The 15,996-nt window shown below is 40.1% G+C and overlaps 1 long non-coding RNA gene across 1 annotated transcript in view; it reads left to right on the forward strand.

Moving 5' to 3' along the window:
* LOC127568249 (uncharacterized) overlaps positions 1 to 11,405 on the forward strand; it is a 51,093-nt gene extending 39,688 nt beyond the window's left edge. Inside the window, exons 4-5 of the long non-coding RNA XR_007955982.1 lie at positions 10,996 to 11,110; positions 11,215 to 11,405. This is a non-coding gene — a long non-coding RNA (uncharacterized LOC127568249). The remainder of the gene's footprint in view (positions 1 to 10,995; positions 11,111 to 11,214) is intronic.
* Positions 11,406 to 15,996: the final 4,591 nt, after the last annotated feature.

The raw sequence follows: 15,996 nt of genomic DNA on the forward strand, positions 1-15,996 counted from the left end.
ACGTGATGCACCACAACCCATAAGTTCCACCTGAAGTGTGATGTCTAGATATGATCTGTCCATCAAAAGGGTCCGCTACCAACCTGCCCCCACTGCACCACATCACCTTCCAACAATAGAAATCCACGGTGGAAAATGTGATCACTTCCCATAAATCTAGAGCCACCTCTCAGCAAAGGCAGACACTGATGATAAAATTCATCACTGCCTTCACCAACTTCTGGTCAATTGAGGAAAAGGGTATTCAGAAAACAGGACTTCTGGCGTCGATCAGAGTACAAATATTCAGCAGCCAAGATGTAAATTGTCACGTCCAGCACATAATATTCTATGTACCTGTTTTGATAAGTTATCAGGCAATCTTTTCTTGTCACTTTCCCAGCCAATGGCATGTCACTGTTTTGCTAGTATCTGCCAATCTTCTTCTTCCTAAGTTCAAAGGCAGAAAAGAAAAACCTGAGCCAGAAAATCCAGACATTCTGTGGAAAGCTTGTCAAAGACAGATTACTGAAGGTATTTGCCAGTTGGTTTCCATGTTACCTGATGTGTCTGCATGACATCTGAGAATACTATTTATTCTTAAGCTGTTTACAGATGAATAACAGAAGATCATAGGTGCTGAGGCGCAATAGAGGGAAATAAAGATGTCTGTGTCTTTTAGTGTTTTTTTTTGTAAAACCTTGAAGCACAATTTAAAGAAAATCACAAGTTAAAAGTACAATTCTTTTCAGTTTTTCACGTAAGCTTTTTACAGTCCCTTCCTAACCCGTCCTGTGTCGTTGATGGTGAACTGGTCTGTTTTGTTTCTTTGAGGCATTGCAATGATCTTGAAATGATGATGAATGTAATACAGTGAGGCCTTCAAGGGGCAGTCTACTGTAACTCTGCTCTCAGATAATCACCCTGTTCCTATCTCTTTTTCACTCTTAAATAAAGTTTAATGAAGTACATCTTTACAGTTGAAACTTGTTCAAATTACAGATGTGTAGTCTTTATAAAGGTGGTAGAAGCAGTGGATTGCACCAAATCAATAATTTAACAAATACACGTCTGGCAGATTCATTGCTTGAAATTTCAACATTAATTATTCTGGTGTCAACACTATTGATTTAAAGCAAACCCCATCTCCCTTTGTATTACAAAAGAGGATATTCACTCTAAGGGAGATCAGCAGAATGGCAGTGGAGCAAACCTTTACTTTAGCAGTAGCCCTGCTACAGACTATCCCTTTTATGCACCCTTTCCTTTTTCCAAATGTAATGGCAAATGCTTGAAGTTCTAGTAGGTGAGAAATAAACAGCATGAGAGTGGAGCAGTTGGCTCATCAATGAATTTAGCCAACGCTCATAAACATAAAATAAATGATCATCATCTCAACCAGGACTGTTATAAATTAAACAGTGGTGACAATGACAATGAAGTTAGAAGGGAGAGGATGGGAGATATTGAATTTATCACCGATATCTAATTCTTGCTTGTGAGACACAATAAGAAAAGGCAAAGGAGTAGCAATAGGGAAATGAACACAATAATCAAAAATGTAGCAGCTACTGCTAAAGAGTATTGTCTTTTTAGATTATAGTTCATTTAATCTTATGGGAATAATATTGTCATAAATGATGCAAAGACAGGTCCTTGTAGATTGATCAGTATTTGAGTGGTGCTCCTGACTGTGTTAAAACAGACATTTTGGGAATAAATTCCACAATATTTCCAGGGGGAAACTGACATCATCTGATCAGCTGCCTCTTATTTCACTTTCAGCTAAAATTAGCCCTTTGGAATACATTGTGATATTATAAGATTCCTCTTTGTCATCATAGAAAGAGAGGAACTTGGTTAACTCACAGGCAGCATCTGTTATTCATGACATTGTGGGGCGAGTACCTTTGTTTCACATAGCGTGAGAAGTTCTTCCGAGACATCTAGAAAAAATAGTTGATGCCCTGAATGGGATGATGGCAGGATTGCCTCAAAATTGGATTCCATGCTGTTTTGGTGTGTTAAATGTGTGCTGCTTACAGTGCTAGTGGACATATGGGTTCCCAGTAAAAGAGGCCAGGCAGCTGACCGGAAGCACATAAGAAGCAGAAACAGAAAATGCTGGAAGCACTCCGCAGTTCAGGCAGCATCTGTGGAAAGAAAAACTGGATTTAAAGATCCTTTGTGATGAAGGTTCTGACTTGAAATATTAACCAGATTTCCAGCATCTGTAGCTCTGTAGCTTTTCATTATTTTCATGGTAGAAACAGTGTTATTAACACACAACAGCATGTACTAAAACAGGACCTGAGCAACTCTCACCTGTTGAGATTTTGCTGTACACTAATCTCAGAAGTGCATCAGCTTCTTAAAAGCACATTCCCTATTGTGGCCAGACTACAGCCTCACCTGCTCTGAAACAAAGACGAAGGAAGAGGGAAAGGCCTGTTGACTTTAGTGAAAGATACCCGAGCATTGTCATCAGTGAGAAAAGTTCCAGAAGGGAGACATTGTGTGCTGGGGGGACAAGGAGATCCATCGGAGCCATCATAGGAAAAGCCTGGTAGAAGGAGACTCCAGCTGTATCCTCCAGTTCAGAAAATCTCCACCCTTTCAAACAAAGCAGAAATAAATTTGATGACTTCACACAATTTGTCCTAGGGAGTTGCCCCGCCACTGAGAATGGTTGTAGCAAGCCATTGGAACAGGGTATATTAATTTATGTGTTATGTTCAGTGTAGGTGATCTTGCTAAAGAGGAAATGAGGGATCATCTGGGCTTCCTCATCTAATTAGTGGTGACTACATTGTTGTTAAGAATAAGAATGTGGAGAGTCACTCTTTCTCATTATTGAGCGATCCAATACAAGAGGGCACCAGCCTCCCCTCCTTGGACTCTGTCTTTACCTCTTGTTGTCTTGGTGAAGCAGCCAGCATAATCAAAGACCCCACCCACCCGGGACATTCTCTCTTCTCTCCTCTTCCATCAGGTAGAAGGTACAGGAGCCTGAAGGCACGTACCACCAGACTTAAGGACAGCTTCTACCCCACTGTGATAAGACTATTGAACAGTTCCCTTACACAATGAGAAGGACTATGACCTCACGATCCACTTTGTTGAGACTTCGCTCCTTATTGCACTGCACTTTCTCTGTAGCTGTGACACTTACTCTGTACTGTTATTGTTTTTACCAGTACTACATCAATGGACTCTGTACTAACTCAATGTAACTGCACTGTGTAATGGATTGACCAGTACGATTGGTTTGTAAGACAAGCTTTTCACTGTACCTCGGTACAAGTGACAGTAATAAACCAATACCAATACCAATACCAATTTAAGGTGAGAGGGGATACGTTCAGAACAGACGTGAGGGGTACATTTTTTACTGAGAGAATGGTGGATGCCTGGAATGCGTTGCCTGATAGGGTGGTGGAGGCAAATTCATTGGGGGCTTGGATGGGCACATGAATGAGAGGAAAATGGAGGGATATGGGCATTCTGTAGGTAAGAGGGATTAGCTATGTCAGCACAACATTGTGGGCTGATGGGCCTGTTCTGTGCTGTACTGTTTTAGGTTCTATGTTTGCCTGGACTGGGGACTATGACTTAACAGGTTCGTCACGAAATATGTTTATCAGTAAACCTCTTATTGCCTTTGCTGTTAATGCCTTCCAACATTCTCTGTTCTCCACCCCCCCCCCCCCCCCTCAAATCAGGCAGAAGAGACAAAAGCCTGAAAGGACATTTCATCAGGCTCAAGGACCGCTTCTATCCCACTGTTATAGGACTATTGAACGGACCTCTGGTACGATAAGATAGACTCTGACCTCATAATCTACCTTATCATGGTCTTGCACCTTATTCTCTGCCTGCACTGCACTTTCTCTGCAATTGTAACACTTTATTCTGCATCCTGTTATTGCTTTTCCCCTGTACTACCTCAATGCACTGATGTGATGAAATGATCTGTATGGATGGCATGCAAAACAAAGTTTTTCACTGTACCTCAGTACATGTGACAAAAGTAAACTGATTAATCACCACTGGTCAGCTGGGCAATGAGTTGGAATTTCCTTGCCTTCCTGCTCCTCTTTCTCTTGCTGGTCTTTAGCCTGTGCCTTATGTCCCTCAGCCTCCAGGTCTCAATGCTACTCTTCCCCTGGCACCAGATTGCTAGATTGTGCGACATACAGCGGATCACATCACCATGGAGTCTCTGTACCTGATTGACATATACTGCTGGGAGCACCCAGGCTGACGCAGGGCACAAAATCTCATTTTCAGAGGACCAAGGACATTTCCACAGCTGCTCTGGTACTTGCATGATTCATGTTTTACCAGCACTAGAGTGAACAAAGAATTGGTGTTAAGACCCAGGGAAGCAGAAAGATGCATTTTACTCCCAGGAAGGTACAGTAGGCCTTCCCTGCTGGCCATTGTCTCCCTAAGGGGAGAAATGCCTCGTGTGTTTCCTGGAAGCATGGCATTGACCTCGAGAAAAGCCTTCTGATAATCCAAACCACCTCATATTTCTCATATTTTCCTGTGACATCGAATAAGGCCATTCAATCCATTGAGTCAGTGCCAGTTCTCATAGCATTCCCATCAGTCCCGTTGTTATAAATTATTCTCTGTCACATGCCCATCAATTCCCTCCTGATTCTCCTGCTATCCACCTACACTAGAGGCAATTTACAGTGGCCAATTAACCTACCAGCACGTCTTTGGGATGTGGGAGGAAACAAGAGGACGAGGGAAAACCCATGCTGTTACTGGAAGAATCTGTAAACTTCACAAAGACAGCACCTAATCAAACCTGGGTCACTGGTGCTGTGTGGCAGCGGCACTAACCACTGTGGCATATGTTGCAGATTGCACCTGAACATTGATGAAGCAGAACCTTCTCTATTGAGGAAAAGGTGCTGTTTATTAATGCCTGCACCAAAGCAAAGCCAACAAATGCTGGCAAATCCCAGTGTCCAAGAGGTGACCTGGCTGGCACTGAAATCATCTCTGTGTGAGTTCTGTGCCCTGGGGGAACTATACGAAGCCGCAGCAAGCAGCGGGCTGTGAGACTTGGCAGGGGTTTGCTGCTGCCGCTGGGAAAGATCCCGTGGCAAAGAAACTGAGAGTTAAAGTAACCTTGAGAGCAGTCCAGCATGAGAGAATGGCCATAGGCCTTCCTGCAGCATTTCACATATCCCAAGGACAGCCTTGGAAATGGGAAAGGACCAGATAGGGCACAGATTCTCTGAAGACTTCATGGGAGTAGGCTGTTTGCAGATGGGAGTGTATTCGCCTTCCTGGCCTGGGGTCCCTGCTCTACTTTTCATCGTCATTCATTGCCATACTGATGCCTGCAGTGTTGGAGTGCTGCCATTGGTGTTGCCATGTAGGCACTCAGTGAATGCGTATGGCAGCAGCTAAATGCTGTGGTAAGCATCTCTGTAAGAAGTAGCACGCCCTGTGTGCCTTGGAAGTTGTTCAAGTTGTCAAACTGCCTAGTCAGCTCTCCCGACGTCAGCAGAGTGCCAGTTTGAATCAAGACAAATGCAACAAAGCAGCCTGACCTGCTGCTTGTTGTATTGTAAATGATTAATGAAAGCCATGGGTTGCAGCTTAAAGCTCCGATTTATGTTGGCAAGGGAGGAAAGGTGCAGTGAACAACTGCTGACATAATTAGGGATACCACTGTTACCAGCAAAGTATCAGATGTACTAAGGTGAATGACACACAGTGAGGCCCACCCAACTTACTGACAGGGTGGCTTCACTCAGAAGTGACCACTAGCGTCATTCAATTTCTAGGTAGCTGTGTTTCTATTTTAATACATTTAAAGTGAACATTAAATCCATCACTGACTGCATCACATTGATCATTTCTAAGCAGAGGGACACATTTCTAGAGTTCCTTTAAAAGGTGGTTCCATTTCTTCAGCAGTATCTTGGGTGCAAAATATGCGCATGCTTTGACCACCCTACCTCACCCAAAAAAAATTGTCATACACCGACACAACGAGGGAAAGGACACTGAACAAGGAAAGGAATCAGTGCGGTAGTACAGTGGGAGCCTATGAAATTTTGCTGCTTGGTTGACAGAAAGTTTGACAAAAAAGTTCCTCTCTTTGATGGTTATGTTAATCTACATATCAAATCACAGATTTTCATGTGTTTACCCCACCCCCACCCCCACCCCCACCCCCCAAATGTGCTGTTTACTCATGGTGTACTTTCAGGGTCAGTATATTTTAAAGAAATAAAACCAGAAAATGCTGGAAATACTCAACAGATCAGGCAGCATCTGTGGAGGCAGAAACAGAGTTAACATTTCAGGTCGATGACCTTTTATCAGAATATGGTATTGAGATAAATGATCAGCCATGACCATGTGACTATTGACTCCACTCTGGGAGGAAATGACAGCTGTGAAATTGCCCAATAATTTTGTTACAGAATGCTGGAACAGACCGAAGGACCAAATAACTTACTCCTGCTCCTATATTCTAAGTTTGAATGTTTCTGTGGCTACAAAAAGAATTCAAAGGTCAGGTGTTCTGCCCTAATGACCACAGCTAATAAGAGCAAGCCAAAAAAGGATCCTTGAATCTCTATTCTACTTGTTCTCTCATCCGCCTAAATGCATTTCATTTATTGTTCAATCTGTGACCTAATGAATTAATAATACCTCAGGAATGACATGTCAGTAATATGTGATTCCAAGGGAGGACTATGGGAAAAATATTAAAATCCTATGACCTGGGGTGCTGCTATGGAGATGAATAGAACTGGTATAGTCATGGTACAGTCTTCTCTCCGACGGAGAATTTGTCTTTGCTGAAGTCCTAAGGCAGGTTAATTAAAAATCTCACATGTCCCTTTATGTAAGACTGCCTGAGGACTAAAATGATTAAATCTGTCAAAACCTAAGCTATAATGTTCCTCTTTAACAACCTCAAAGGAGGAATGCATGGAGGAAAGAGGAGAAAAATGTGAGTGTTTACAATTGTGTGCACATTCCATGTATGATGGTGGTAGACTCTTAGTTCTGACCGATCAACATCTATTTTTGCAAAATATTAGGTTGTTTCTTTTGTTTAAAAAGAAGCATTGGTCTTTGGTAATTCAGTTGTTGGTTTACCCAACCTTCCATGAAATCAGCACTATTCTTTGGATGATTAAATAGTGATTGTGCTGCTTTGTTATGTGAGATGTAATGATGGGCTATGAGATGGAAAATTCAATTGTCCTGTGACTGCAACTAAGAGGCACACAGAAAAGAGCGCAAGTCAGAGGTAGATCAGGAAGCAGCAAACCTCCAACATACTTTCTTTTTTAACTGCTGCTTCTTGCTGTGGGTCTGAATGTTCTGGATTTACCTTGTCCAATATTCATTGCTTGTTTTCATATCCAGGGCTTACTCATTGTAAAACCTCTCAATAAACATCTGCCACTCTCAAGAATTGATCACTGGTTAGATCAAGGTCCTTTGGTGTGGTTACCCTACCATAGCCCTTTGCCAGTTCATGACATCATCATGTTCATGACCACTGGGGAATCAAGGTACCTGAAAAATAACGAAACCACGCACGCATGTTACTAAAGTGGTAACTGACTTATTGGGCCAATTTCACAGCTGTCATTTCATCACAGAGTGCAGACAATAGTTATAAGCCCCTCTTGCATTGATTGAATAGACTATTGAGACCCTGCAATTATTCCTTGCTTCCCTTTAAACAATCTGGGCACATATTCCTTAATTAGCCTGCCATGAAACAAAGAAACCAAATGGAGAGCTTAGTTAGCAACAGCATTGGACCCGGCCCACACTTTGTACTGCGCCCAGCACTAAATTCTGGGTTGCATTTACCTATTGTATGTGTGTGACTCTTAGCATTCCGCCAGCATCAGTGCCACTGCCCTTCCATGTAGTAGGACAGTGTACAACCAGTAAACAGGCCACAGCAGTAGAAACTAAAGCCCCACCTATGGACCACCTTAAGGGACTTCGACAGCTCAAACTCTCAAAGGCTTTTTCCATTGTTTAGATATGTTTCTGGTCATCATAGACATTTAGAGACAATGGAAAAACACTTAGATGATTAAAAAAATTAACAGAAAAATTAAAATAATAATAATTTCACTTAAAACCACAATCAACTTATGTAAATTGACTAAAACATTAAAATTAATTAAAATGAAGCAAAAGAAAACTTCATCTTCATTTTATTTTTGTGAAGATCTTTGACCCTATTTAAATATGATGGCTGGAGTAAAGTTGACAGTCTGGATTCCAAGCAATGGTGAGTCCAGGGGCAGATGTAGAAGTCTGGAATGAGCTGGCTGCCGGATGCTAAGAGATCTGCATCTCTTAGCATCCATAACCACATCTGGCCCAGCATGTTAACACCTTTGCAAATAGTCTTCCACTCTTTGCATTATAAAGCAAGGTAATCCTGCTTCCCAAAAGAAAAAATAACAACAGTAATTGAATATAACAGCTGAGCAATTCAGGCAGATGGCAAACAACATCATCCCTGCATCTAACCTGCCTATCTCTGTAAGAATTCTGTATGGTTCAATGAGATCAGTTCTTCATCCTACTTAACTCTAGAGAATAAAGGCATAGTCAGTTAAATTTTTCCTCAAAGGACAACATTGCCCAATCCAGGAATCAACCTTTTTATTCTCTCTATCGCAAGTATATCCTCCCTTTGTTGGAGATACAGGGCATATTCCATTGTGATCTCATCAGGACCCAATATAATTGGAGCAAAGTGTTTTTTTCTTGTATTTAAATCCTCATTGCAATAAAGGCAAACACACTACTTCCCTTTACCTGCTTAGCATGGGGTTCAACTTAATCAGAGCAGAAATTGCAAAGATCTTGGCCAATATTTTGGTTCTTAGATGTGGGGATGGTGCCATAGGACCTCAAATATTACACCATTGGGAAAAACGAAAGAAGAGGTTTCAACTTGGCATCTACAGGCTGGTCAGTCTAATGTCAGTGATGGGGAAGATTTTAGACAACATAACGCTGGGTAAAATTACCTCACATGTGGAAAATTATGAGCTATTAAATACATATGTTTGTTAATAGTAAATCATGTCTGATTAACTTATTGAGTTTTAATCAGAAGGAACAGGAAGACCGTGTATGATCTATTTATGACAGAGAGCTTAAAATAAAGTGCAGCTTGATAGGCATCAGTAACTTAACACGTGAAACTAAAGGGACAATGGAAATAAAACTCGCTAAGAGAGAATGCAGAGAATATTTGCCGTCAGAGGGAAGGAAGTGTGCATGGATAACCCTAGGTGTCAGAGTTGAGAGTACTGCTCTGTTTGATGACTTGTACTTCATGTTCAGGGTATAATTTCAATGATTGTAGCTGAAATAAACCTGAGAAATATTATGACGAATGGGGAGGATAGTAAAATGGGGATAAAAAGGACAAAGACTGGCAAAGGTCATGAGACAGATAAGATTTAGCCAGAGTACAAGTGGTAGATGGAATAAGGAGGAGTGATATTAAGTCATCAAATTTTAAAGGAATGCAGGAACAGTGAGACCTGGTATGTACATCTGCACAACTCTTTGAAAGTGTCAGATCATGTTATAAAACAGCTTTGGCTATAGAGCAATAAAGTACAAAAGCAGGAAGTTATACTAAACATGTAAATCACAAGTTAGGCCACTGGTGTATTACACTGAATTCTGGATACCATGTCATTGCAGGTCACCCAAGTCTAGGGGAGGGTGAAATAAAGATTTATTAGAATAGTTCCAGAATGAGAGACTTGAGTTATGTGGACAGACTGGAGAGGCAGATATTGTTCTTTTAGAGCAGAGAAGGTAAAGGAGAGATTTCAAAAATTTATCCAGAACTATGTATGGTTTTGATGCAATCAATGAGGGGAAACTGTTTTCAGTGCAAAAGAATTGGTAACTAAAGGACAACATCCACATGTTGATTGGCAAAAAACCAAAGACACATGAGGAAAGAGTGAAAACAGACTGAATGGTAATACTTCCAAAATAGAATTTAATACGGGCTGTCCCCTGTTTGTAGACGTCCATAAATCTATTTTGTCCATCAGCTGGAAAATACACTAAATCGCTCAGTATGATAACCGTACCCCTGCAGTATTAAGTAAATGGTGTTGATGAGAGCCAATTAATATGAACATTTATTTATTGTCTTCCTCTGCCTAGTTCAAATACTACAGAATTAGGATGTCCCAAGCTCAATGGTTGGTTTCGATGGGCTTGAAGTATCAGTAGATGTAACATTGTTTCATGAGTATCATTGCGTAAGTATCAATAGAAGCAATTGCTTGTCAATTTCCAAGGCAACTCTCTTAAGTGGCCTCCTGTGGTGAAACTGGCGGCCTGTGTTCTTATGAGACAATGGTGTCTGATTACTGCGGGGATGTTACATCTAAACAGGATTTCTTTTCTCAAGACTGGTTCTCATTTGAATTTAATATTTATGGGAGCTCGTTCATATGTACAGGTGTCCATAAGTCAGGTGTTTTTTAACCCAGAGAGACCCTGCAAACATTATTATCATAAAATATCTATATTTAAAATATTTAACTTTGAATAAGATTTACATGCTTAAAAGAAAGACCAGAAGAGTGGGGCAACCAAAGGGCAATCTGGGCATATGCACAATGGGCTAAATGAGCCTGTCCCTGTGCTATAATTCCATTGCACCAATAAGACATTATACTGCACCATGCTAATCATCTGTGGGGGTTTCTCTGAGTGGGATATTGCCAGATCTACATCTCCTTTCGATGGAGATGGCTGCCAATTCAATTAAGATTCCAAAATTCATTTCTCTAAAGTTTCAAGCACCTAACTGTGCAAGAAAGTTTCCAAACTACCAAAATGTAGGAGTCACCATCATGGATGCATGAAACATGTGATTCCAAGAATTCTCTGATCCTGTTTCCATTCTGAGATGAATTATAGTGTTATTCTTCTATTTGGTTTGTTTTACAGATAGATTCCTGCATGATAATAGGTCCAGGAGACAGGAATCAGCCTTGTTACACTGCTGGAGTTGTACTGGAGCAGTCAGGTTTTGAAGAGATCTTCCTTCTTGTGTCTCTGAAAAGTAATTTCTTTTTAATGCTTCTGAAACCTCCATGTTTTACTTCAATGACCTACACGTGTCTACATTTTTCTTCAATGTTTCATATTTATATATCTGCATTTCAGGCATGTTCGGTTTGCAGGAGCACAAGTTTGCAATGGAGAAGAAGATGCCATAATCTACACTGGTCTGATTGTTTACAATAGCTTTGTCTTACCTTGGATTGGAAAAAAAAGTGCTTGGGTCTTGCAAGAAAGAATATGATTATTTGCAAGTAGCCTGAATCAGCTTCATTTTTTAAATTATTGGCAGGCCCTATTTTGGCTCTAGATGTAAGCCCAGAGTTTCCCATGGACTGCAAGATACTGCCTGCTGTGGCTGGCTGGGTTCCTGGCAGAGTGATTTGATTTAATAATGTAAAATCACATTGCCAGGGATTACCAACCTGTCACCAGCTAATGCCGACAACTCCTTGCAGAAAAATGCATTTTGCTATTGGGGAGCAAAGAATTGTGGATTTTTTCACATTCGTAACATTTAAGGAATGAATAGACCACAAAAAAGGCTGAGGACATATCTAGTTTGTCATCTGCCTTCCTGGTGGTAACGTGGCAGATCTATTGTGCTCTCAGACATTAAGGGTGAGGAACCTCTCTAACTTTTATGATATCCTTGAAGATGGAAAGATTGTAATCAAACAAGGGTCATTCAATATTAGGCAATAGTGTAAAATGCACAGCGTCATTTGGTGATCCATTAAACATAACCCTGAGTACTGTTTCCTTTGAAATTAATGAAAATGAAAATCAGGAAACAGCTAGCAGGGCCAATATAGGAATTTACCCTATTGCCTAACAACACCCACAAACCAAAATCAGCTAGTTTCTATATAACATTTTCAACGTAGGCGTTCCACAGGAAAACTGTTAAATAAAATTTGCAACCAGGGCAGATAAGGAGATAAAGGGGCAGATTTACAAAACTTCTTCAAAGAATCAGATTTACAGAGCATCTTAAATGGAGTTAGAAAAGTTTTAGCAAGAGAAGTACAAAGCTTTAAGGCTTTGGCAAATGAAGGCATAATATTTTTCCAATATTAGCTTTGGCTTGAACACAATCAATAGTCAGAAGGGAGCTCATGCTTGTGTCCTTGGTGTGCTGCTTACTTTCAAGCTGTAGTAATTGGGTGGGTGGTAAGGAACAAGACCTGGGTTAAGATTACCTCCAATAGTTTTTCCTCAACCATAGAACCATAGAATAATAGAACAATACAGCACAATACGGGCCCTTCGGCCCACCATGTTGTCCCGCCCTTCAAACCTACACCTAAGACTATCTAACCCCTTCCTCCCACATATCCTCTATCTTAAATTCTTCCATATGCTTTATCTAAACAATCTCTTGAATTTATCCAACGTAGCAGCCTCCACCACCACCCCAGGCAGCGCATTCCATGCACCAACCACTCTCTGGGTGAAAAACCTCCCTCTGACATCTCCCTTGAACTTCTCACCCATTACCTTAAAACCAAGAATGGTTTTATTCTAAAATTCACTTTTAATCTAATGCATTTATTAGAGTGGCCAGCACATTCTATGTGAAAGGATTACTTGGAGAACCAGGTGATCCTCAGCTTGTTCAGGCCTTAATGGGACTGAGAATTCCTCAGTGCAACAATATCAGCTTGAAAAGAAGTATTGAAACCGAGAAAACTACAATCGCTGGAAATCTGAAACAAAACTAGAAAATGTTGTAAATGTTAACAGGTCGGGCAGCATCTGTGGAAAGAGAAACAGAGTTATTGTTTGGGGTCAAACACCCTTGAAAGGAAGAATTATTGATGTTGTAAGGAAAACGTGAAAGGATTGCCAATTCATTCTAAGGCCATAAGCTCACCCATTCACATTGCCAATTGGCCATCTATTTCCTATAATTTTTCCAATCAGAAAGATTGGAAAGTGGGTTCCTGCCTTAAAATGGATCAAAAAACTGTGAAGATAAATCGTTTATTAACTTTTGTGTTTAAAACTGCATCAGGGTAAAAATTGTGCAAGATCACCTTCAGAGAGAGAACCAGAGTGGACAAAATTAATTGTGCAGGTATAAAATCGAGTCTTCCCTATCCAAGAAATAATATCATGACAAAATATACTCCTGTGTTTAGTTGCTTGTTTTAAGCTCCTCCTTCTGGTTTATATCAAAAAAAGACTGAGACTGTTGACTTCTATTGAAAAACAAAAGCAAATTCTGCCTTGTCTACACCAACAGGAGGAGTGAGCCTGTGTCCTTGACGTGCCAGTGTTTTGTTTGCTGCTCACCTTCAGCTGTTTCAGATTATGAAATGCATGGCTACGTGGAGATACTAAGGGAGCCTGCAGGAGGGATTTTGTGTCTGAGCCCTATGCGGTGAAGGACTTAGCTAATTCTGTGAACAGATCTTTGAACGCCTTCATGTTCACAGTGGCTAAGTTCCGCACCTCAGGGGTTGAACTCAAGAGGATTTCCGGACTTCCATTTGCAGTTCATATGTCAGTGCAGGCTTATGTCAGTCGGTCCCCAGGTCTTGCTGGTGCTAATTATTCTTCTTGTTCTGTGTGATTCAATGCACTGTTTTCCAGAATGTTTGAATTCAACAGGCTGATTAAAGCAAGGTGGAGTTAAGCGAGAATCTTGGGTCCGAATGCAGATATCCCATTTTTTCTCAGAATACTCTCCACCCATCCCAAAAGTCACAGTAGTATCAGCTGCACACATAACCTTAACCAGACAAGTGTCACTCATTTACTCACAGATTGTGATTATATTGAACATCCCTGGAGAATATCATGAATTCTTCTTCATTATTTATTTCTAGCCTAGGTACGATTTCAGACTATTCCAAACTTATGGTGAGAAGAAAAATAATCAGTTTGCCTGCACTTAAATTCAGGTTATAGAGGTAGGATATCAACACGAAGTCCTCCCTTTCTGCACACCTGCCTCTTTCACTACCACTGCACCATAAATATTTTTAATTTCTTCAGTTACTTGTTGCATCAGTCCAATGCCTCAATGACTTACTTGTATCAGCAGTACTTAAATAATTTTTGAAGCCACAGTGATACATACCATGAATGCAGAAGCAAAAGTGACAGGTTACTGCAGGAATGTCTTATAGTACTTTGAAACAAAGAGGAAAACTACAGAAACAGTGTTTTTTGTATAAGATTAGAAATAAACTTAAATGCACTTTTGGTTTGAGAATTTTACTCAAAGGGCCAAGGCACATAATATCGGTCAAATAAAGGTTGATGAGTAAATCAGCAGGTAGTGATCAGATAAAGCCAAGCGAGTATTCTAGAGCCTATAGATGGAAGAGAAGAGTGCATGAATATCTTAGTAACTCCACATTGCCAAGGGCTTGTGGAAGAAATACTTCAGATGAATCAGTTCATCTGAATTTCACTTATGATGATTGAAACTGGAAGGAATGGTGGAAGCTTTTGAAGAGCAACAAGAAAAGAAAGTTCACAGGATTAGTAATAAAGAAGGGACAACAAAGTGGAAGAAGACTACTGTGAGGAGAGAGGTGGGAGGATGATGAGGGATCAGTTGTCATACAATCAACATTACCTTGCAATCAGTTCCGGAGGACAGAAGAGATGTTTATGAATGAAAATCAAAAAAACTGTAAATGCTGAAAATCTGAATTAAAAAACAGAAATGGCAGAAACACTAGGCATCGGTGGAAAGAGAACCAGAGTTAACATTTCATTTCAAAGATTGATGAGTAAATCAGGAGGTCAGGATTCCTCAAGTATTCTCCTCAAGTATTAGCAGACATATTAAGTAAAGCAGAAGTAGTCAGGACTAAATCTATGGAAAAATAATAATGTGAAGAGGGAATGATCCAAGCTCACACAACATTCTGTGCCATAAAACATTTTGAAGGTTTGTTTTTAGTTTAAGAACAGGGCTTACTCAAAATAGCCTTTCACACAGAAATTAATACTTAGGTGCTAATCCTACACAACCATGCAAACAGTTACTATACCTCAGTTGAGGTACAACACATCATGAACTTATAACAAATCTAACAATGCTTTATAACTCAATGCTGACGTAATGTTGATATTAAAGGGATCTGCTAAAAAAGACCTTAATGTTGTGAATTCCGAGAAAGGAGATTTCAACGCAGAGTTGTTTTTGTTTATTAGAATTATCAATACATTTAACTTTTATAATTATAAAGTATATACAACACAGAAACAGGCTGGTTGCAATAGGTCTATACCACCGTTATTCCACAATTTTCTTATAGCTCTTTGCAAAGTGTGAATGTGATACAAAAATGTGAAAATGTGAATTGGGAATACAAAATTAAATTATCACATCTAATAGTTATGAACTTCCCAATAAATGGATTGACTCAATTCCCACTTGAGTACATTAAATGCAAACAACCTCTCAATGTCAGGAGACCATGAAAAACCACGTGTTTCTACCATAGAGGTCTGTTATTAAACTAAGTTGTTTGTTGCCTGTGAATTAATTGTAAAACAAAATTAATGTTGTAGTGGAAAAAGGATACAATTTTCAATGTTTACATCTCTTTGATGAATACAAAAAAAATGTACCAATGATGCAAAATATTAAAGAAATCGTACTGATGGAAGTATCAACGTCCCCTTTGATCTTTCTACTTCTATGTTTTCAAAATACTGGTTAGAGGTAAAACGTTTTGTTTTGCATTTCCTTTTCTGTGAAGAGGTTGGGATTGCAGGGCATTTGTGGTACTGGAGAAATGAAAATGCTATTAGAGACAGGCTTCCCGAGAAACTCCAGCCAAAGGGCATCAGAGCATGCTTAACATGTTTCACCCAGAGGAAGAATCATCCTGAAGCTCCTTTGCATTTGGCACAAAAAGT

This window comes from Pristis pectinata, chromosome 3, assembly GCF_009764475.1.
Source record: "Pristis pectinata isolate sPriPec2 chromosome 3, sPriPec2.1.pri, whole genome shotgun sequence".
In the NCBI taxonomy this organism is placed as follows: domain Eukaryota; kingdom Metazoa; phylum Chordata; class Chondrichthyes; order Rhinopristiformes; family Pristidae; genus Pristis; species Pristis pectinata.